This window comes from Mesoplodon bidens (assembly GCF_964165515.1).
Source record: "Mesoplodon bidens genome assembly, chromosome: 19".
Lineage (NCBI taxonomy): Eukaryota > Metazoa > Chordata > Mammalia > Artiodactyla > Ziphiidae > Mesoplodon > Mesoplodon bidens.
Genome location: NC_138179.1, coordinates 4,808,104 through 4,831,998, shown reverse-complemented (window position 1 = coordinate 4,831,998; position 23,895 = coordinate 4,808,104). Strand labels below are relative to the sequence as shown.

Sequence of the window (23,895 nt, the reverse complement as noted above, 5' to 3'; positions counted from 1 at the left end):
GCCGTGGAGTGGCTGATGTTCAAAGGAGAGAGAATTGGGAACTCGGGTGACTTCCTTTCTTCTCATGAGTTGACTTAAGAGAATGAATCATCCTATTCGCTTTCATCTTGGAAAAGAAGAAGGAAAGCACGAGGGAGTGAGGTGGCATTTGACTGAAACCAGAGGCCTTCTGTGTGGGTGTCCCAAGGTAGAGGCCGGGCCGACACAGAGGGTCTTGGTGGCTCGAGCCAAGGGTGAGATACCCCCAGGGGATTTGGGAAGGGCTCCCAGCTTTGTGCCACCGCCACCTCCAGCCCTCTCCATCCCCGTGAGGCTCTGGGGAAGGAACAGGCCTTAAGGGGAAATAAATTGGGGGGGGTGTCATTTTTAAACGGCAAACCACTGGTGAAATTCATACATAGCAGTGATAATTTTGAAGATAATAATGTAAAAATTCATCACCTACAACTAGACACTGCAAACATAGTTTTTGACCTTTAGGGGCGTGAATGGCCACTTGGACTCCACCCCATGAAGGGGGTGGGGCCCTCCCTGTGCTAATGCCTGACTCCCCTGGGACATCTTTGGGGGACCTCTTGTTCTCTTTAGAACTCAGATAGGAGCCTTCCAGGTGTGAGTACTCCCTGCCTGCCCCGCCTCACCCAGAAGCCGCCCTGTTTGTCTCTGAGTTTGCGAGGAAGCTGGGGGACACATCCTTTTCTGAGCCCCTCTTTGTGACCTTTCTGTGGACTGTCACTTGGAGTGTGAGCCGAGGCTGGAGTCCCCAGAGGAATTCAGAGTCCACCTGGGAGGGAGGGATTGCAAGAAAACCCCCTCAGATCAGCCCCCCTGGAAGCCCGGTTTAGGAATGGTAATACGGCGGCTGTGTTTTCAGACACCCTCTGGCTTCATGGCGAACTTTCCCCAGAGCGGTTGCTTTTCTCCGCTGCCCCATTTTGCCTCGTTTTCCTTCTTGCCCCAGCCATCAGCAGGAGCTACCGCTGACAGCTCCCATGTGTAAGAGGACTCACTCGTTTCAAGCATTTCACTGCAGTCATTTAACTTAGTCCTGTACCAAACTGTGAGCCAGGGATTATTGTCTTTTTACATGTGGGAGCCAAGGCTGAGGCCTAAGGGGTAAAGTAACATGCTAAGTAATACAGCCACCTCCTGAGTGGGGTGTGGTTTTTTTAAAAACTTTATTGTAAAGATGTTCAAATATACTCCAAACTGAGAGAGGCTAGTACGGTACATTCCCACGGACCCATCACCAAACTTCTTCGCTCCTTGTGGAGAGGCCCCCGCTCCAGTGCTTCTGGGGCCGCGGCGCAGAGCAGACGCCTTTGTGTGAATTAGACGAAGGGACCCTTTCTCCAGGGTATGCAGCTTGGTAAGCAGAGCACAGGCTGGATTCCGGCCCCATTTGCCCCTTTGGATGGATGGGCACCTTGTGCAGTGAACAGCCCGCACAGCTGTATGTGGTGGCCCTACGTGCCTCACTTCTCTCCTCATCTAGCTTTCGGCAGAAAGAGACACAGTGATGATTTCTCTGGCTGGTCCTCAACTACATGGGCTCAGGGGAAGAAAGCTCAGCTGTTGGGGACTTCGGGGGCCAAACTAAATTAGGCAGGCGTGTAATGCCCAGAGGAGATAACTCTTGCTGCAGGAGAGGGTGAGGGCAGATGAGCCGCGTCTTTTGCCGCTCCTGCTTTCCTACCAGCCCCCTGCTCTCTTGATGACTCCTCCTTGATGCCCTCTCCCCTCTGTTCTGTGCCCAGGGCAAGGGAGGCACTTGTGTGTGGCCGCGTGGCTGGCAGGAGGGGAGCTGGTAGAGCCCAGGGTGTGAAAACCTGGTGTGAACTCAGGCTTGGCTGCTACCCTCCCGGAGTCGCTGGGACAAGCTGCCTTTGCCTCCCGGAAGCTTACCTTTTCTTGGGCTCAGTTTAGCCAGTGGCTGGGTGGGAGGTCCTGCTTTCACACCTGTAGGACTGCTCCTTTCAGGGCCAAGGTAGGGCCTGTGGGTCACCAGAGAGGGCGCACCTTGAGCAGAGGGATTGGGTCTTTTCACTACTGTGCTCTTGGCTGTATGGACATGTTACAGCATCTAGTCTTGATGTTCTAGAAATATTTGTTGAACAAATGAATGTTAGACAAACAAATACAGCACCCTGCAGACCAGATAAATGTGCTGAAGGGCCCTGGTTGAACGATTGGTGTTTTTCGGCCAGGAGAGAAGCTAGACTGTGCTGCAGTAATAATCAAACCCTGACATCCCAGTGGCTTGATACCATCTAGGGTTCATTTGTGCTCATGGAAAGTCTGACGTGGGGCTTCCCTGGTGGCGCAGTGGTTGAGAGTCCGCCTGCCCATGCAGGGGACGCAGGTTCGTGTCCCGGTCCGGGAAGATCCCACGTGCCGCAGAGCGGCTGGGCCCGTGAGCCATGGCCACTGAGCCTGCACGTCTGGAGCCTGTGCTCCGCAACGGGAGAGGCCACAACAGTGAGAGGCCTGCGTACCGCAAAAAAAAAAAAAAAAGAAAGAAAGAACGTCTGACGTGGGTTAGACAGCCCTTCCCCACCTGTAGCCACACCATCTGGAATATGGGGCCATCACTGTTCCCCAGCCCCTGGCTTTTAACTGCCTTAGCAAGGAACTGACACCTGTTACTTCTGTGTGCATTTAATTTGTCAAGAACTGGTCACATGGCTCCAACCTAACTGCAAAGGCGGCTGGGAAATATAGAGGAGCAAAGGGTTGTCTTCATGGTTTCCAAGGAGAGGATTTTGTATTTCTTGTCTCTGGCTTTAATCCACCGGAGTGCCTCCAGCCTAATCACTTATCCTCAGTTATAATTTTTTTTTTTTTTAACACTAACAAGAAGGGAGCACCTGCCGCTTCCTTTAATCCAGGGAAGGAGGCAAGAGATGGCACTGAAGGAGAGTCACGTCGCAGGGGTTTTAAGCTCTCCTTTACTACATTTTGGTCATGTGATATTCATTTAGTCACTCCACCTTTGTGAGCCTCTTTCCTCATCTGCAAAAGGAGGATAATTATCCACCCATCTGTTAGTTCAGACTCTACTGAGTGCAAGTAACAGAAGCCAGCTTGAGCTATTTGAAGCCACAGGGGAATGGAGGAATCAAGGGCAGGAAATACGGCTGGCCTCCCAAGTGCCTGGAACTGGAGGATGCCCCTGCGTCTGTGGATGTGTGCCGGATGTCATGGGTCCCCAGCCCCCAAATATACCCATCCTCCTTCCAGTAACTATCAGACTGAGTTGTATCTCAGAACCTTGATTCAAATTCCTGAGGAAAGAATCTGATTGTTCCTTTGTGTCATCTGTCTCCTGCTGGTCCAAGCAGTGGTGATCAGGAACACAGGGTCATATAGGACCACCTGGCTTGGGGGCTTTCCCCTGTGAATGGGGGTGGGGGCAGTCCTCAGAAAGGTGCCGGTGCTTACCTAGTTCAAGGGTTGTCGAGTTGACTGGATAATGTCTGTAAGAGAGCTTTGAGAACTATAAAGTGCTGCATAAATATGAGCGGGCAGGGTGGTGTGGGATTTCTCGTCAGGAATCTTGGAGATCGCACTGCCCTGAACGGGGATGGGGGAGATTATGATGCTGTGGGAGAGGAGGGTTAAGTTTTGGTGGAGGCGGGGGAGCTGTTTGTTGGAAGGCCATGGAGCAGAGACTGGAGGGAGTGGACAGGACTAGCGTGGGGCATCGCCAGGGGTCAAGCTCCGATTATAGGCCACTAGACCGTAACATTGTAAAAGAGGGAGCGCTTTCACCTGTGTAACTATGGATGCCTCGGTCGCTGAAACTGTGATCGTGGAAAGGGTGTTCGCCCAGATGATGGCATTTCGGTCCTCGTCCGACACTGGCCCAGTGGGCTGTGGGACTCCGGGCAAGGCTCTTCCCCTCTTTGGCTGAGCTCGTTCTGCTCTTCGAGGATGCTGTGTGCAGCCTATGCATGGGCCGTGTAGCATGGGGATTAAGGCTTGGAGCCTGGAATGGGACAGCTGGGTGTGAATCCTCCTCCACTTGCTATAGCTATATGACCTGGGGACACTTCCTAACCTCCCCCAGTCTGTTTCCTCACCTGTGCAATGAGGATAGTCATAATACCTACCTCATTAGGTTATTGTGAGGGGTATATGAAATGAAAGCTCAGTAAAATATTAGCTAACATGATTAACGGAAGCCAGAGCTGGCCCACGCCAGGGACCTGTGGCCGTGTGGTAACACTGTGTGCTCCAGGCCTCTTGAGTCAGAGTGAACATTAGGACTGAGGGGAGGGAGGGTGGGAAGCTGGGGTGGGGTGCTGGGCATCGCCCACTAGAGGCAGCCTGGGGGGCTGATGCTCAGGGCTTTCTAGGGATTCAGCTCCTCCCTGGAGGCCTGTGCCCTCCTCCCCACCTGCAGCCGCTTCCCAGCCCTGGCGCTGGGTGGGTGGGTGGCTGGATTCTGGAAGTTCAGTGACCCCTTCCCTGCAGTCCTGGGAGGCCCTGGGTCTCAAACCAGATCCACGTTTGGGATTAAAGTGCTTCCCGTGGTGAAACTGCAGATCCTGGAGAGTTAAAAAATAAATGAAGAAACCCTTCCGACCACAGAGCAATTTGAGGGCTGAATTATTCAGAGGCCCAGCTCCCTCTGGCTTCTCGGAGGTGGGGCGGGGGGGCGGTGGGAGGGACCGGGAGGAACGTGGGTCTGGCGAGGCTGCAGCGGCCCGGCTGCCGCCGTCAGCCCCCGGGGTCCCGGCGGCCCGCGGCTTCAGGCCGAGGCCGAGCCCAAGCCGGCCCCTCCCGACCTCCCCGGCCGCTGGGCCGCGGGCACGGCGAGGATGAATGACAGAAAGAGGTCGTGCGGGTCCCTGTCCCCGTGAGCAGACGGCCGGGCCCGGGAGGCAGGGGCCGGAGGGAGGCGCCGCCGGCCTGCTCCGGGGGGAGCCTTAATCCCCTTTCGTCCCCTTTAGGAGGATGTTTTCTGATTTGAGGGAAATCGGCGCTTCCAGCAGCTGCAGGGTGCAGGAGCGGGGTGTCGGGGGGCCCGCAGGGCCCCGGGGAGGGGGTCAGGACGGGTGTCCCGGCGCTGCGCCGCCGGCTCCGGGCTGCCAGGAGGACCGTGGCCATGGCAACCCCGGCCGGGCTGCGGTCAACACGGGCTTTCAAAGGGGGCCTTGTTCCCTGTGGGAGCCCTTCAGTTCCAGCCACCGGGCTTTTCAGACCCGGGGAGGAAAGGGGGGCAGCGGGGAGGGGGTGGCCTGTTGGTGAGGAAGTGTCACTCCGGGTCCCCTCCTCCCCCGCCCCAGGCTTGTTTCCTGGAGGCCCCAGTTTCCACAGCTCCTGCTTCTGGAGAATGAAAAGAAACGTAAGCATGAGGAATGTGTTCAGTCTCCAGGCAACAGGGTGTGTGTGTCTGTGTGTAATTGACGGGAGGGAAGGAAGCTTGGGGGAAAAAAAAAAAAATCACTATCCTGCTGGCCTCCAAGAATGGAAGGCCTCGGTGTCCTGGACCGGCGGTCCCCAACCTTTTTGGCACCAGGGACCGGTTTCGTGGAAGGCAGTTTTTCCACAGACGGTTGGGGGGTTTGGGGCATGGTTCAGGCGGTTGTGCGAGCGATCGGGAGCCGCAGATGAAGCTCACTCGCCCGCAGCTCACCTCCTGCTGTGCCGCCTGGTGCCTAACTGGCCGCGCGGATGGCTACCGATCCGCGGCCCAGGGCTTGCGGACCCCTGCCCTAGACGGGCTTTAGCAAGCTAGCCAGGGCCACCTGAAGCAGGTCTTTAAGACTCACTCATCCTTTGGGCAATGAATAGCAAATGAGAAAATATCAGAGAAAATACTAAGTCATTCGTTCAGTGTAATGTAACCAAATGGCAATTTACATTCTTATGTATTAGCCAGTGACATTTAGTGAGAAAGCTGATCTTGGGAGCTTGAATAGCCTTTGCTGTCTTTGGGGGAGCTTGGCCGCTGGATTTCCCTCCCTTCATTTTGTCTTTAACTCAAGTATAAAAATTGGGAAGAATGGCATGTCTGCTCTCTAAGCACCTATATCACTTTTAAGGTATTCTCTATACATTTCTTAATGAATGTGTGAATGATGAATGCATTTCCACTTCGGGCGGCTAGGGGTTAATAGCCAGATCTTCTCCCTTGACACTCCGTCCCTCTTTGGCCTTGTCCGAAGAGGTGGCCAGCAGGGGCAGCCTCAGGTGTGGGGACGTGCGGAGGCAGGACATGGACTTGACTCCATCAGTTAACTGTTAACACTGGCCAGGCCTCTGCCAATCAGCTCTCCGGATCCCCCTGGGGATCCTTGAGCGACGTGTGGGGAAAGATCCTAACCTTTCCAGCTCAGAAAGGAGCTGATTCTGGGCCTGCATTTCTTTTCAAGTCACCGTCAGCCGGAGGAAAACAGCGTTCAGTCAGGCAGACTGGAGTCTCTACTGCTGCTGCTGCCCGCATTCTGGTCAAGAAAAGTGGGGGATCAATAAGCTTGAGTGTACATAGGTGGGCGTCTTGGCCATTTAGCACATGGTCCTCACACCCACAGGAGAGCCTGAAGGGGGGCTCATTCAGAGGGTGGACACTGGGACCAAAGTCAGGTGGCTGCGTTCTCATCGGCCCCCGTCTCCTCTGTCCTCTCCTGCTTTTGAGGTTTGGAGGTTGTAGATTCTTCTTGTCATCTACTATTGCATCTGGGGGAGATGGTGCCATTTGAAGTGGCTTCTTCATTTGAAGTGGGGGTGGAGAGGGCTCAAGAACTTTCCAGACTCTTCTGATTAGCATAAAATAGGCACTGCATGGAGCATTGTCTGGAGCTTTGTGGAGAGAGGGAAATAAAAGATGAAGTTCATGCTTCTGGAGAGAGTCAGTCTAATGGATGAGTCAACCAGCACATTAAAGCAACATTAAGGACCTGTAAAGTGACAGACATTCTTGTTTACGTGTAGAATCTTAGACCAGAATCAGAATGTGTGTGGGGTGGGACCCAGGCATGGGTGAGTTTTAGAAGCTCCCCAGGTATTTCTCACGCACAGCCAGGGTTTCCGGCCATCCCTCCGGGGCAGTGTTCGCAAATGGGGATGATTTTGTCCCCTGGGAGACATTGGCAGTGTCTGGGGATGTTTTTGACTATCACAATTAAGGGTGGTAGTACTACTGACATTGGTGAGAGCATCTTGTAGGGAAATAGCACATGGCAGGGTTTGGAGGTAGGAGAATGTGGTTTGCTTTCGCAAAGAAGAAAGAGCCTCGTGGTTTCATGAGAGTCAGCTGAGATCCGGAGTTGGATTTTCAGCCTGATTTTCCCCAGAGTTGGGTCTGTGTCTTGTCCAGACACTTTTGGTTTGGACGTCAAGCCCCTCTGTGTTTGCTGTGTGTGTCAGTAACCCTCAGGCCTTTCTGCGCCCTGTTGTGAGTCAAGTCAAGGAGCCCCTGTCAGGTACCATCGGCCTCAAGTGCCCAGCCCCACCCTCGGACTGACTTTCCCTAAGTCCATGCATATGTGAAAGCTACTGTGCAGAAGCTCGCCTTCCCTCTGGCTCCAGGAAGACGCAGTGCCCCTTGCCTTAGTTAATGGCTTGGCTTCATGGCCCCTTCGGTCATTTATTCCCTACTTCTTAGAGAAGAGTGAGGAAGTGTCCCTCGTCTTTCGAGTCCATCATGGTACCTGACACATGACAGTTGCCCCATAAATATTTTTGAATGAAACAGTGAATCCCTGAATGAGTGGGAGATCTGAGCCTTTTACTGTGAATTGCCCCTTTAATAAGTACATGGTCCTTCAGTCCTTGGGCCGTAAGTTGAATTAGGAGAGACAGATTGGTAATGAGGAGGAAAGTCTCTACGGTCAAGAGCTTCCAGGGAATAAGACAGGTAACCTGAAGGAGGTGGGAACCATTTCCCCTTGGAGTTCCCCTGCTCGTGGCCCTTTCTGGCCACAGGAGTGGCCACTGAGGAGCCATTTCTGCCCTCCTGGGATGACCCAAACACGGGTGTGTGGTAATCCTCCCAGGGCATCACTGGCCGAGATCCAGCTGCAGGGTGGCCTGAGCAGAGCTGAGGCAGGAAGCACAGTTTAATCAGAATACCTCCTCTTCTCGGGTCTGGTTATAGGTAGCAAACGCTTCAGAGCCGCTCTTCTCTGCCCTTAAGGCCCTGTTTCTGCAACTCAGGAAAAAAGGGCCCCTGGTGTCCCGGGCTCAGGTTGGGGTGGGAAAGCTGTGTTGCTGGGGCTGCCTGCGATAGGAACCCGGTCCCATGCAGGGCTTTCTGCTCCCCTCGCAGCCAGTCCCGGGGGGAGAGCCTGTTCTTGGGCCCTTTGCTGGGCTCTGGCTGCCTTTGTCCGGTGGAGTTTCTGGAACCTGCCTTATCTGCCCCTGTGTGATGTGCCGTTAGAAGCTTGTTCCTCGAAGTCGGGTCCCCAGACCAGCAGCACCCACGCCACCGGGTGAGAAGTGGAGAGTCTTGGGCCCCACCTCGGGCTGCCTAAGTCAGTCTGCATTTTAACAAGAGGCCCAGGTGGTCTGTGGGCACGTAAAGGCCTGAGGAGTGCCTTGCTAGGAGACTGCTCGCTGAGGGGGGCAACTGCGGGGGTGGCCTCATTTGAGTGGCACAGATGCCCGTCTTTGCAGAGCGCTTTAGGACAGTGCTTCTCAAACTCTGAGGTGAAGGACAGGTGGTTTATTTCATTCTTTTGGGGACGGATATGTGGCCCGATGAGCATGACCCTCTGCACAAGGCTTAACTGGTCTATGTGCTTTCCCTATTCAAAGAGGCAAGTCTGCCGTCGCATGCTTGCATGTGGTAGCAATATCAAATTGCTAGAAACGTCTCTAAATCCTTACTTAGTCTCTTTTCCTGTGCGTATCTTGCCAAGGACCCACGACTACCAGTTTCTGAATGGTCTGCAGACCTGCTTTAAGTGGCCCTGGTCTAGGGCCCCATCTTTGGGTCACGTAGACTTGGGTTTGGTTCTGTCACTTAACTTGCTGTGTGTTCTTGGGCAGCTGTTTAGCCTCTCTGAGTCTTAATTTTGTCATCTGTAAGTCAGAGATAACAATGCCTTTGCCTCATAGGGCTGGAGTTAGGGTTAAATGAGGTAAGCGTGGGTGAAGCACAGAATGCGTGCTTGGTAATGCCGGCTGTCAGCTGTGGGCAGCAGAAGCAGCAGCAGCAGCAGCATTGTTACCGTTTGCTGTCTTGGAGCTTCTGAAAATGAGGACAGTGGCTCCAGTTAAGGAATACCATTGCTTTTAGACAAGACAGCTGTCTTTAAAAGTGTAGAAAATTAGCTGGGAACAGAAACTTTCTTCCCCCTGTGAATTTCTGATAGTTTGGGGCTGCTGGTAATGTATTTTCCTCTATGTGAATCCAAGCAAAACCCAGGATCAGAATTGGGACAATGTTGGAACTTGTTTTGCAGCGGTGGAAAGAAGTCATAAGCAGTGGGTAGGAAATCCCGTTCACCCGCAGGGCCGGACTGTTAACTCTTCCCTCTCCTCCCCCACAGTGTATCTCTTGGATACCCCTCTCCCAAGCAGGCCGGGTGGATTTTCAGTGCTAAGTTGCCTAATTCTAAACTGCCCGTGCATCGTCTCTTTGCGGAGAAATTCAGCTTCCCGCTTGGATGTTTCATCAGAACAAGGAGGTGAAGTGAAACAGTAGAGGACTCCCGTTAGAAGGTCTGTGTTCTGGAGTCAACTTAGCAAGCGTTGATTGGGGTATCACCTCGCTGGCCCATGTGTGTTAACCTCTTTTTGGGTTCCAGACCCCTCTGATAATCTAAAGAGAACTTTGCCACCCTCCTTCACCCTGAGGAGTGTATGCACACCCAAACACATTAAATTGTGCATTTGATGTCGTTGGGGGGAGATCCCTGGACCTCATCGAAACCTCAAGGACCCTTGGCTAAGAAGCTCCACAAGGCTTGTTACTAGTGTCCTAGAATATCCAAGTGGCAGGTTTTGGAGTCAGAGTGCAGGGGTCTGAATCGTTCCTCTGCTGCTTGCTGGCTTGTTGAACTTGGGTAAATTAATTATCTCCTCTAAGCCTCAGTCTCCCCATCTGTAAAGTCGGGACAAGGATAGTACTTACCTCATAGGGTAGTTGTGAAATTAGATGAGGTAATATTTGTCAAATGCCTATGTTGCATTATTACCGTTTAGCTTACAGAATGCCCCATTGCCCTCTGGAGGAATCCCACCTTGGTAGCAAGAAGGTGTGCCGTGCTTTTTTGAGAGCAAACAGTATTTGGACTGAGACCATGAGGCTCTCCTTTGGATGGGTGGGGAGTGGCCCCCTGACATACCTCTGGGAGATTTGGAGAGTTGGACAGCTTTGGAGCAAGGCTTCTAGAAGCCCTCGGCGGCCCAGCTGCTCCCGTTCAGTCATTTCCATGTGCCATTGTTGGTTTGGGCTCCAGGCTGAAGATCCCTGCCTCTGGAGCTTCCCTGAAACTAGACGCCCGACCCAGAGGAGCAGGGAGGAGGAGGGGAAGGAAGAACAGAGAAGCAGGCTTTTTTTTCTCTCCTTAATTAACTCTGGCTCTTTTGCTCCCTGGGCTTTTGGGCTCTCGCAGCCCCAGCAATTAGTGGGAGTGTTAACTGGGGTCAGGGCAGAGGCCGGCCTTCAGGGAACTCCTGGGGACAGTACTGGGGAGAAGGAAGTGCCTCTCCGGCAGGTGTGAGGGCTTCGCCTCTGGCCGCCTGGGCCGCTGCCCCCTTTTAGCTGAGCCACCCCCAGTTCCAGCCCCAAGTTCGGGCTCAGCTGTCCCGGGAGAATAGCGAGGAGCTAAAGGATTCCAAACCTCGGCCCCCACCTACCGGGCCTTAATTACATCAACGCACAAAGCCGGGGTTGCTGCCTAGCCTGTCCTGGTGAACAATCGCATCCTGTTCTCACGGCCTCTTTTCCCCCAGCTGTGCCTCTCTTTCATCTCAGCCTCTTTCCCAGGGACGCGGGGCTCGTTCCCAGGAGGCCAGAATCTGGGTTCTAACCTTCTTCTTCCCTAGTCTCGCTGGTTTTGTTTACTCCTTTCTCCCTTTCCCTTTCCCCTCCGGTTCAGGAGCCCTATCCTATGTTCCTGAGGCTGCCCCATCCAGTCCTGTTTTAGAGTGTGTGGGTGAAGGGCTTGGAAAACAAGGCATGTGTCTGTTTTTGCTTCTAATTTGCATGTTGTCATGAGAGAGAAGCAAAATGCCCCCGCTTTATAATGACGCCACTAGTCATAATGACACCTTCCATTTGTTTAGAATTCGATAGTCTTAGAAATACCGTCGCATGCATTTCTCGTGGATCCGCACACGTTTTGATGCAGTAGCGAGGATGGGTACCTCCTCACTTAGCTTACACCTAATTTAGGGGAGTGAAGCGGCTTGGCACCAGCCCCATGGCTAGGAAGCCACAGAACAGGGACAACACCCGGGTCTGGACCCGGGCGCTTCCTACCTCCTTGGCTTCCTGAGTGTGGGCCTTTTTCAGTCCACCCCAGGGCCTCAGCAGAAACGCCTTGGGCAGGAGGACGTCTGGGGCCCACCCCCACCCCTCCCCCCCCGTCAGTGATGGTGCACTTGCGCTCCTTGCCGTGATGCGCTGTGAGCTGCGAGTGAGGGGCCCCTGAGAACTGGCATTTCTGGTCTCTCCGCTGGACTCTGCCCCTCCCCCAGCTTCAAGGGACGAGGACATCAATTTTTTCCTATTTTACTGTTGCTATTCCAGATACTTAGGTCTTTAAAAGCTCCAGAGGGCTTCCCTGGTGGTGCAGTGGTTAAGAATCCTCCTGCCAACGCAGGGGACGTGGGTTCGAGCCCTGGTCCGGGAAGATCCCACATGCCACGGAGCAGCTAAGCCCGTGTGCCACAACTACTGAGCCTGCACTCTAGAGCCCGCGAGCCACAACTACTGAAGCCCGCGTGCCACAGCTACTGAGCCTGCACTCTAGAGCCCGTGAGCCGCAACTGCTGAGCCCACGAGCCACGACTACTGAAGCCTGCATGCCTAGAGCCCGTGCTCTGCAGCAAGAGAAGCCACCACAATGAGAAGCCCGCGCACTGCAATGAAGAGTAACCCCTGCTCGCTGCAACTAGAGAAAGCCCGCGAGCAGCAACGAAGACCCGACGCAGCCAAAAAAAGAAAAAAAGAAAAAAAAAACTCCAGAGAAGGAGCTTCTCTAGTCCTGTCCACATTCCAGTGTCTCCTGGCCCTGGCCCGCAGCACAGGCAACTGACCCTGTGATGGAGACGTCTCAGTAAGCAGGACCTGTGGAAGCCGCTTTCTGGACCTGGGCTTCCCTGCCCAACTGGGTGACAGGCCTGCAGCCCATCCACAAGGCAGCAAAGCACAGGCGGCTGGGTGACTGCCAGGCCCCTGGGAGGATCTTTGCTTGCAGAACCCGGCCTGGTTCGGGCGGCACAGCCCCTGTAATTAGTGTTGTTTTGGCGACAGCTGGTGCTGTTCCTTCACTTTAAACCTCTTCCCTCCTTCACATTTGCACAGGGCTTAGGGACCTGCCATTCCCCCTCCAGCCGGCATTCCCAGGAGGCTCCTGAGCCCCATATGGTGAAGCTCAGCTCTCTTCTGTCCTTGTGCTGGTGGGGCTTCGCAGCACAGGCAGGAATCCTCCTCGGCGGGAGTCTCGAGGGACCCTGGAGCCTGCAGTGGCAGCTGTCTGCTGCCCCCAGCGCGGGGCAGGGCACCTGACTGCACGCCTTCAGTGGCGCCGTTCACCAGAGTCCTTTAGAGCACTTCAGGGGTTAAGGGGCTTTCTGTTATGTTCCCTGGAGAATTCCAGCCCCTTGGGAAGGGTCCCCCACTGGCCCGCTGGCCCAGGTCTGAGCACCATAGCCCCGTGGCCTTGGACTGCAGACGTGCCTGTTCCATCTCATTGCTGTGAGCTGCCTCGCCTGGGCTGTGCCCTCTCTGCAAGTCTTCATCCTGACTCCTCAGACACACGGACTTTAGTCAGAATGTGCTCCTCTTGTAAATCAAGTGTCCTTCAATTAAAAAAAAAAAAATGTGCTCCTTTGGCCCCTGTGTAGTTTACATTCTGTATTACTTTCCAGAAAAACTGGAAAATGCTTAATTTCCAACAAAAATGATCATTCTGATCATTTAAATGGTGCCACCAATAACATTTGATCGTATTTCCCCCTGCTCTTTATTTTAATGTGCAGAGATTCTTAAAAAAATTAGTTGTAATCTTACTGATTACATACTTCTGTATGTGGCTTTTTCATGTAACACCGTAGAATGAACATTCTTAGTGAAATGGTGTGGTTTTAAAACATTTTCACTGGCTACACTGTTGCTTCCTTGGGCATCCCCTGTTGTTGTTGCTGTTCCCCCCCCACCCCGCCCACCTCCAGCTTGTCTTTATTTTAAGCCTCAGAACTTCACGGAGCGGGATGGTCAGGAGCCACTGTAGGGGTTGTATGGGTGTAATATTAATCCAGAGCTGCCAGGGTGCTGGGAGGAGGGGCCTGGGGCCCAATGGGACGGAGGCTCCCAGCATGGCCTCTTTGGCCCTTGGTGCCGTAGTCCTTGAACGGCCCCTGGCTGTTTCAGGAAGCCTCCACGACTTATGCAGGGGTGAGGCGATGGAGCACAGGTTCAGGTTGGCCCTCAGGACCCATGGGCACATAAGTTGAGTTTCATTTCCAGCCTTGGGCCTGGCACGGTGGCCCAGGTGCCGGGAACATGCAGCTGTGCCTCAGCTCTGTGTCCTTCCTTGAGCTGTTGGGTTTTTGGACCCTAGCTGTATCCCACAGCCGGGCCTTCCCCTGAAGGCTCCTGTATTCACCCTGGAGTCGTCAGGTGCATTTCACCCTCCCCTCAAGGGCCTGGGGACCGCAGGGGTCTGGGCTTAGACACCTGAATGTCAGGACAGACACCAACCTTTTCTCCCAGTATCTCTCTCTTTTTTTTTTTTGCGGTACGCGGGCCTCTCACTGTTGTGGCCTCTCCCGCTGCGGGGCACAGGCTCCGGACACGCAGGCTCAGCAGCCATGGCTCACGGGCCCAGCCGCTCCACGGCATGTGGGATCTTCCCGGACCAGGGCACGAACCCGCGTCCCCTGCATCGGCAGGCGGATTCTCAACCACTGCACCACCAGGGAAGCCCTCCCAGTATCTCTTAACTACACTTCTGATGAGGATGATGATTAATAACAATGCTAACAAGCATCAGCCTTTGTCCTTGGAGACCCAAAGCCACTTTCAGTTCTGTTGATTTATACCCTTTTCCCTTTCTTGTGAAAGGGTAAGTTGAGGCATCTAGAGATTTAAGTTTTGAGCTTGGCTTCCGATCCTGACTCTGTCCTCTGTAAGTTCCATTACTTATCCACTGAGCCTCAGTCTCCTCATCTGTACAATGAAAGCAGTGATGCCTGACTTGCAAAGTTGACGTGAGGATCAAATTAGAGTGTTTCTGTAAAATTCTCTGGCACATAATAGGTGCCCAGTCAGTGTTGGGTTGTTGATGTTGTTTAGGGTCACAGAATGCACGACCCTCAAAGCCGGAGCGACTTGCCCATCCAGCCCCTTCCCAGCTCATGTTTCCCTGGAGTCCCTTCAACTGTGCACTTACCTAGCCAGCTCCAGGCAGGAAGCTTTCCTGCTTGGCTGATCAGAGGAGGCAGGCTGACCAGAGGTGCAGTTGTTTTCAGCTTCTTCTGGATGGGACACGGTGCCAGGTCGGGCCATGCCCTCCTACACCCCGCCAATCTGAGTGAAAGTAACTAGGACCCTTTCCTTCTGGCTTTTGTCTTAGACGGTGTTGAGAAGGCAACTCCACAGGAATGCAGGGTGCAGTGTCATGATTAACTTGCTAGTGTGCCTTTGTGGCCACGCTTGTCTGCAGGCTCTTGCTAGATCACCCCTACCTGCCTCACCCACCACCGCCAAAAAACAACAACATGAAGCCAAAGAGAGGGTCATCTGACGACAAGCTCGGTTCTGGGTCCTTGTGCCCCAGTCTGAGGGCGTATAGTTGACTGTCTACTTCCAGGAGGCAGTGAGCTCTAGCTTGACTGGACAGAGCCAGCCTTTGAGACTTCCAGAGAAGAATCTTATAAACTTGCCAGCCATCTGCCCAAGACCTTGAGTTTTGGGTGCCATTCCTCCTGAGACCATGAAGCAGTAGCACTGGCATCACCTGGGGGCTAGTTGAAAATGCAGAATCTCAGGCCTCATGCTAACCCTACTGAGTCAGAACTTGCATTTTAGCAAGACCCCTAGGAGATTTGTGTGCACATTAAAGGTTGAGAAGCAAGGATTTAGAGCACAGTTAGAGTCACATTTAGAGTCACAGGTGCACATTAGAATCACCTGGAGAGCTGTAAAAAATGTACTGATTCCCTCGGGCCTAATCCACACCACTGAATCAGAGTCACTGGGGATAAGATCTGGGCACTGGTATTTTTAAAAAAGGAAAAAACTTTCCTTAGGTGATTCTAGTGTGTGACAGGAGTGGAGAACTGATTTAGACAGACCCCTGTCTTTGGGATGGATAGTCCTGAATGAGATGATTATGATGGTAATAGTTGCGATTTACTGAGCTCCTACTCTGCATGAAAGGCTTTATTCTTTATTCTAGAATCTTCTTTTTAAACCCGAAAGGTGCCGGTTCTCTCACTGTCTTGCATATGAGAAAACTGAGGCTCGGAGAGGTGAAGATAGGTGCCTAAGGCCACGTAAGTATATTAGGGCTGGAACTGCCTGCGTGGAGGCTTCTTTTGCCATTACTTCACTGTAGCTGAAGCTCATAATGGTTTCGAAGGGCCTGGTTCTCACTGGAAAATCTGACAGGGGATTCTTTTCTGGCTCAGTTTCAATGATACCTTCAGACTGTGTGGTTTTAGGATCATTCAGTTTGAGGAAAAGCACAGCAGCTTTTATCCTTCAGATCTGTGCGTCTCTCAGAATGAGGGGACAAGTTGCAAAGGACTGATGGAAAAATCTTAAGGACAAGGAGGTGTTTCCAAAGGTCACAGAGAACCCGACCCAGCTCTGTTTATGTTAAGCTAGCTTTGTGGGTTTGAGCGGGTGCCTTTATCCCTGTGGACCCAGACTCCACCCCTCCCTCCCCCAAGACAAGCTAGGGGAGGACTTGCTGCTCTTTCCAGTTCTAAGATAAAAGTGGGGAATCTAAGGCATCGGCCAGAGTGGGCCGAACTGTGGACCCTCAGAGCAGCTGGGAGGCAGTGCCGGGGCTGGGGCCGTGCGTGGGGTGGCATGGAAGGCACAGCAGAGGGGAGCATCTGTGCCCCAGCACGGCACCCCCGAGGCCTGAGCCTGCCGAGAAACCCGGCGAGGAGCAAAGAGAATGGGCAAGATGCTGAGAAACAGCCCTTTTTCTTTCTGTGTCTTGAACCACGTCCAAACCTAACTTCTAAGTTCGAATAAGGATTTGAAACTCAGCCTGGGGCTCCCACGGACTCTAAATCCAGGTTGCTGTGTGTGTCTTCCTTATAAAGTCATGGACGGTCTGTGTTTGGGGAATGGAATGAGTGAGGGGGAATGTCTCACCGCTTTCTTCCGTCGCTTTTCCTCTCAAGAAACACAGCACCCTGTTCTTCACACAGGCCTCTGGTGCATTGCGCTGCGCGGTTGGTCCCTGCACCCATGCTGTGGGGCTTGGAAGGGTGCGTGGGGCGACCCCCCTCTATCGTGGGGGAAACACAGGCCCACAGACGCCAAGTGAGAGCCCTGCTGTCCCGAGGCAAATTAGGGGCAGAGCGTGGCCTTGCATCCAGGTCTTAGGACTACAAGGCCAGCAACCCTTTTCTCCTACCAACACTTCCCTAGGGACCCCCTTCCTGGCCTCCCGGGGGAGTGTCATGCTCTTCATGAAAAAGTGTGTAACCAATCAACAACTCCATGCTCTTTATTAAAAATGTCAAATACTACAAATGGCCTGAGACTTCCCTGGTGGTCCAGAGGCTAAGACTCCCTGCTCCCAAGGCAGGGGGCCCGGGATCGATCCCTGTTCAGGGAGCTAGATCCCGCATGCTGCAACTAAGAGTCCGCATGCCGTAACTAAAGATCCTGTGTGCCACAACTAAGACCCGGTGCCGCCAAATAAATAGATAAATATTAAAAACGAAAAAAATAAAAAAAACAAATGGCCCCCCTTCCACCACCCCTTCTCCCCATCCCATCCCACTCCTCAGAGGTAACCACTGATGAGTGTTTGACGTGAGTCCTCCCAGCCCTTTTTAAAATATGCCTTTTGCATGTGTCACTGATGGATTACTGTAACCCCTAACCACCTTGCTTGCTTTACTTGCCAGTTGTGTGTGTGCACGTGTGGAGAAAGCAAACATACTAATATTGCCTTCAGCAAGATAAAACCAGGTTGTAAATCAGCTGGACTGGTGATCTAGAGCAGGGATTCTCCAACAGGGATGGGAATCAACCGTAGATTTTGCTAGAATGCAGATTCTGATTCAGTAGGTATGGAGTAGGCCCTGGGATCCTGCATTTCTAATAAGGTCCCAGTTGGTGCAGATGCTGCCAGTCGGAGGCCGCACTTTGAATAGGGAGGGTTTAGAGCACGGGCTCTGGAACTGAACAGACCCACTGGGGCTTTAATCTCTAGCCAACTGAGCTGGGCAAGTGTGTGAGCTTTCTGTGCTTATAAATCGAGGAATGAGAATGACACCTTACCGATAGGATTGATGTGAAGACAAAATGAACTGGGGCCTGTGAAGCACCTAGTCCAGTGCCTGGCACATAGTAAGTGCTCAGTAAGTATCAGTTATTAGTACCATCTGGAAATAGAGACCATCAAGTTGTCCAAGCCAAACAGAAGACACTTGCTGGTTGGCTACTATTTGGTGCTGTTCGTGCCGTGCACTTCTCTGTTATTCATTTAATGTTATCATCATCACATCAGGATTTTTTTTTTTTTTGGGGCTGCGTTGGGTCTTCGTTGCTGCGCGCGGGCTTTCTCTAGTTGCGGCGAGCGGGGGCTACTCTTCGTGTGGTGCGCGGGCTTCTCATTGCGGTGGCTTCTCTTGTTGCGGAGCACGGGCTCTAGGCATGCGGGCTTCAGTAGTTGTGGCTCACGGGCTCTAGAGCGCAGGCTCAGTAGGTGTGGCGTACGGGCTTAGTTGCTCTGCAGCATGTGGGATCTTCCCGGACCAGGGCTCGAACCCGTGTCCCCTGCATTGGCAGGTGGATTCTTAACCACTGCGCCCCCAGGGAAGCCCCACATCAGGATTTTTAATATGTCTCATATGGTATTATTCCCATTTGTTTATGGGGAAGCTGAGTCTCAGGGAGTTTGGGTGACTTAACCAGATCCACACAGCTAAGAAGTAGCAGAAATAAACTTACACTCTGGGTCCAGGTCGAATGCTTGTCATATGCACTGCAGCTGCCTTCTCTTGAGAACCTATTACCCTCATGGCCCAGTGGGTGGTGTGGAAGCTACAGCCTCTGAGTGTGGCTCCAGGGAAGTAAAGACACAGGCTTCAAACTTTTTTTGCTCCCACACCTGCCAAAAGAATTTTGAAAAACTGTATCTCCTTACACATTTAAAACTTCACATATAAAATTTTTTTCTCATAACTTTAAGCAGAGCGTATTTCCAGGCTTATTTTGCCAAAGCCTAGAACGGCGAACTCAGCCCACGCAGTTATGGAAAATGTCTGCTGTAATTCCTGACTGGCAAAGCTGGACCTCGTTGTTAGACCGTCAGCCAAATCATGCTTTGTGTTGGAAAAACTCTGACTCCGTTTTTTGATTCAAATAAATGTGTTAAACAGGTGTCCCTGTGTCAGCTTCCTTCCTTCCTAATTCTAAAATAAACAGATGGGTAGATAAGCTAGAGAAGGTCTTGGTAAAATAAGGCCGCTCCCTTCTCAATGTCCATCCTCAGGAGACTCCTCCCAGGAGTCCCTGCATTCTTGAGTTGTCCCTTTGTTTGGTGGCTTTTACCAGGGCAAAGCACCAGGGTAAAGTTGGGTGGCTGGGGGAATGGACCTTTCTTCGGGGAAGTGTTGAGGAGGGCCACCTCGAAAGAGAGCTGGTGGGCTCCGATGGTTCCCAGCACATTGGTATGTGGGAGGACGCCACGGGGAAGTGGAGGCTTCGGAAATGGATTCCCTGAAGGCCACCCATGTCAGGAAGTCCCCGAGTTTCCCAGGTGTGCCTTGGTGGGCAGACCATTGAACCAGATGCCTCCTGGAGATGCTGCCTAGGCTTTTGCTCTGTGAACATCACATTGCTCAACCCAGAGCCTGTGGATCTCTGTGAATCTTTGGAGCTGGGACTGAGCCTGTTCCTCCCATGGGCTCCCTGATGACAACCCTGGACCTTGCCCCACGTTTCTTCCCAGTTCCTCTCTCTCAGCGAGGTAGTGGGGGACTCACACTATACTGATGAATGGCAGAGAGGTAAACTGAGGCCCAGACCCGGTGAGTGACTTAATGGCCACAGAGCGGTCCACGCACCCCACCAAGAAAGCTGGCTGGCCTTCCCAGGGGAGGCTTGCATTCTCTCCTCCTTGGCATCTCTGTCTGTGAAATGGGCTGATGTGGCAGGCATTTAGCCTAGTGTTCACAGGCTTTGAAGTTGGGCAAACTTGTATCTGAATCCTGGCTTTGCTACTTACTAGCTGCATGACCTTGGGCAAGTTACTTACCTCTCTGTGCCTGTCTCCACATGGGTAAATGGGAATAAGAATAATGTCTCCCTCATGGGGGCGGTTGAGGGGATACAGGAGACAATGGCTAGTTAGCATGCTCAGGAAATATTCTTGCTGTTGCTACGCTTGTTTCTTGTTCCTCGTAGGAATTATGAAAAAGACCGAGTGGAGGGAAGGCCTGGTTGAGACTCTCCAAGTTTGCCGCCCCAGGATGGCAAACACATGCAAAGAGATGCTTCATAAATGTCACCTGATAAAGGGTGACACCCCTGCCACCTGCTGAGCCAGCCGCTGGCCTCCTGCCTTCCTGCTGCTGCAGGGCACAAGGCTGCCCCTTACTGCTCCCTGCTTTTCCTCGCAGCCTGATGGCTCTGGGGTCCACCCCGTGGGGGCCTGTTGGAAACTCTGCTGCCCGCCTGCTGTGCTGTGCCCTTCCCGGGGGGACGGGCCACGGGCACTCGGGCTCTCTTGCCTTCTGTTTGAAAGCTGCCCTGGCTCGATTTCTCGAGGGCCTCTCCCGGCAAATGTTTTGGAAGCACAGTCTTGTCTCCACCCCGTAGGAATTTTGTCATCTTTTCTAACAAACTTCCAGCTGCAAGTTACTCCCTTCCCCTCCTCCTCCTCTGGCCCACAGAAGTAAATAATGAAACAAAGCAAAGCTCCAGTCTACCTTGGGCTCTGGCCCTTTCAAGGAATCCCTTTGTCAAGCAAAGAATCCTTTTGTAAAGTGAATAATGATTCACTTCGGACTTCGGTTTGGGTTTTTTTTTGTTCAGGGTCTCTCTCAAGAGTGGGGGCCAGGCTAATGTGTAGGCCTGGGGGCTGGTGGGGGTGGTGCGCCTCCCTCTCCACCTACTGAAAGGGCTTCCGGTTTGGCTGCTGCCTTCTGATTACCTGTAATCCTTCCGATGTCTTCCTGTCTGGGCTCTGGCCCGACAACATACATCACACTGGCCCAGAAGGTGGTGACGGTTTGTGTTTCTCGCTCTGTTTTGCTTCGCCCATCGCGTCTCCATGGAAACAGGCGCAGCCTTTCTGTTGCCCTTGCTTTGGGCAAATTGATGCCTGCAGACTGGGGAGGTTTCCTTGCTCTCCACCCTCTTCCCCTCTTGGGATCAAAGGGGAAGGTGGGAACTGCACAGGGAGACTTGCAGTGGCCTGGAGCTCCCAGGTTGGGGGAGCCATAGTCAGTCCTCCAGCTGGGGACCCGTGCCTGGGCTTGGCGTGTGTGGTGGAGCCTCGTGCGTCAGGAGGCCATGCGTGGAGCGAGTGCGCCTTGGTTTATAGACACTCAGCCCCCTCGGGCCCCCCTCCCCCAGCCCGTACTCACAGCACAGAGGCAGCTGCTGGCCACGTGGGGCGGGAAGCTGGTGGGAGAGCTGGCACCTGCTGATCCTCTGGCAGGAACTTTGCATGAGGCCTTTAACCTTTCCAGGCCTTGGTTTTTGAATCTCTTTGATACTGTGACCCCTCTTACCCTAAGGAAGCCCCACATCTGGGTAAACTGCAAAATCATTGCCATATGATTGTTCTATGGTAAATAGTAAATTCTGTGTTTGACTCAAACCAGTGAGTTGCCTGGTTTGAAATGAAACTTCAGAATTGGGAGCCTCTCTTTAGACTAGACTGAGCATTTTGCATGTGATCCAGGCCCCCAGGTGCCCCCTCCTCCTGCCCAGGGTGTCCTGCATTCCCGGGCTGATCACGGCAGGGAGACTGCTGTTCCAGGTCAAGGCAAAAGTGTTGGCCCGAGCAGCCCAGGGCGACAGCAGGTGTGCTCTGTGTCCTCACGGACCCCCAGCAGCTCGGTAGCAAGTAGGCGAGGGTGGCCCACGCAGGACCGGGCTTCCTGAGCAGTTTTCTGCCTGAGCGGCTTGCCTGCCACACTTCCTGTGGTCATCTCGGCCACTGCTGGCTCGACAAGCTGTGTTATCCAACAGGCGAAACAGTAGGCTTTTATCACTCAGTACCACGCTCGTGCCAGCCTTACTCGTTGATCAAATACGCCAGCTCCACGCTTCATTTCAATCTCGGAACTCTCCACCCGTCTGCTTGTCAGATTTAGCAAAGGATGTGTTTAACCTCAGATTTGTGTTGTCCAAAAGCCTCCCTTGAGACTGGAGCTGGAGTCAAGATGTCTGAGGGGAACTCCGAGTGCGTCAGGTGATGCTCTCGTGGTGATAGAGGTCAGGCGGTCCAGTCTCCTGCTGCAGGGCAGGCACTCGCTGGAGGGATGCGCTGTTCAGGGGTCTCTCCTGGGAAGTGCTCTTTCTAACGCCTCTTTACAGTCAAGAAAGTTCCTTCTGGAGTCTCACCTAAATCCCATTTTATTTGGTCTGCCTTTAAGAAAGAGAACAAAGAGCAGGTAGCCTTAATGCTTTACCCAAAGACCCTTACATCCACTCAGCCTTGGCCAAACACACCTGATTTGGGAGGCTTGCCTCCCTGCCCTCTCTTGTCCCAGCAGAACAGTGCCCGAGTTTCCTGTTGGTAAGACGAGGAGACTGGCAGCTGCCTCACTGGGTTGGTGTGAAAATTAAATCCCGTGGGGACGCACGTCACCAAGTGCCTGGCGTGTGGTCCATTTTCAGTCATTCCGGTTAACTCTGAATGCATTTCCTCTCCTGCCTACTTTTATGCCACCCAGGGTCCCCGCTTCTCCTCATAGCCTCTGCTGAATGAAGCCCCCTGGCCTGGTGGGACATCCTCTCACTAGCCCAGAGCAAAAAGGCCCTGGATGGCACCATCCCTGTCCCTGTTTCTAAACTGACCTCCGGGAGCTCCCAGTTGGGACTGCTAACTCCCGGGCTCTCCCAGGGGCTGCAGCAGGGTCCCTGGCACCTCACTGAGAGAGGCCTTCACCAATTGCTTCTGCTCCCGTGGGCAGCAGCCTGAATCTCTGCTTCGTCCGACTTCGTCCGAAGGGTGACCCCCAAGCCACAGGAGCAAGGACTGCAGGGGGAGCTCTTTTCTCCAGGTTTTACTCGTTTCTCTTTTCCCTTTGAACCACAGGTACCATGGCAGAGTGGTTGAGAGCAGCGACTCTGGAGCCAAACTGCCTGGGTTCTCACCCAGTTCTGCCACCGTGGCCGTCCTTCCCTCCCTGTGTCTCAGGCTTCTCTGTGGCACATAGGCAGCGCTAAAGAAAATATTTGCTATAATTTCCCTAGAGTTTTGAAAAGTGTGCCGTTGTTTGATTTAAATTTTCCTCCCCTCCCTTTCTCCTGATCAGCATAAATATACAGGCAGACCTCAGAAATGTTGTAGGTTCGGTTCCAGACCGCCACAATAAAGTGAATATCGCAGCAAAGTGAGTCACACACGTTTTTTGGTTTCCTAGTGCATATAAAAATTATGTTTACCCTATACTGTGGTCTATTAAGTGTGTAATAGCATTATGTCTTAAAAAAAACAATGTACATGCCTTAATTAAAAAATACTTCACTGAGAAAAAAATGCTAACCATCATCTGAGGCTTCAGCCAGTCACAGTTGTAACATCAAAGATCACTGATCACAGATCACCATCTCAAATATAATAATAATGAAAAAGTTTGAAATATGGTGAGAATTACCAAAATGTGACACCGAGACACAAACTGAGCAAGTGCTGTTGGAAAAATGGCACCAAGAGACTTGCTCGATGCAGGGTTGCCACAAACCTTCAATTTGTAAAAAACTCAGCATCTGTAAAGTGCAATAACGTGAATGGCAGTGAAACGAGGTCTGCGTGTACATATTGCTTACCTGCTTTATGCTGGGCACTGAACCAGGCGTTGGGGACAGAGAGCTGAATGAGACCCAAAAATGCCTGCTCTGTCAGGGCCACCAACTGGCACATTGGTAACTTTGATATCATGTGACTAGTGCTGCCATTTTGATGGTGCAGCAAGAATCTAACAGGCCCAGGCCATGTAGGGGAGAGCCAAGGAGTGCATCTGGGAAGGCTTCCTGGAGGAGGAGGTCTGTGTTCTGAATCCTAAAATTGCAGTTGGTCAGGGTGAGGCTGTTAGGGCCGAGGCGTTAAGAGCTCAGGACTAGGGAAAAGTGCTGGGATGGTATGGTGGCCAGAGGAAGGAGCAGCCCAGGACTCGGCCATGCGTGGCTGAAGCAGCAGGTCCCTGGAGGACTGGTCAACCTGTGCGAAGAGAAGGTTATCTCCTCTCCAGGACCAGATTTCTGGAGTGGGGAGCAGAAAGGAAGGGCACCTCAATACTGACGTTCCTTCTCGCCTCCAGCTTGTCTCTGAGCTCCCTTGA

At 52.9% G+C, this 23,895-nt stretch overlaps 1 protein-coding gene across 3 annotated transcripts in view; it reads left to right on the top strand.

Annotated features, from left to right (window-relative positions):
• CUEDC1 (CUE domain containing 1) overlaps positions 1–23,895 on the top strand; it is a 75,731-nt gene that overhangs the window by 9,417 nt on the left and 42,419 nt on the right. Inside the window, exon 2 of one of the 3 annotated variants that reach the window (XM_081218192.1) lies at positions 15,605–15,678. The exons of the other annotated variants lie outside the window; for them this stretch is intronic. The gene's annotated coding sequence lies outside the window, so the exon portion shown is untranslated. The remainder of the gene's footprint in view (positions 1–15,604; positions 15,679–23,895) is intronic. 3 annotated transcript variants of the gene reach the window in all.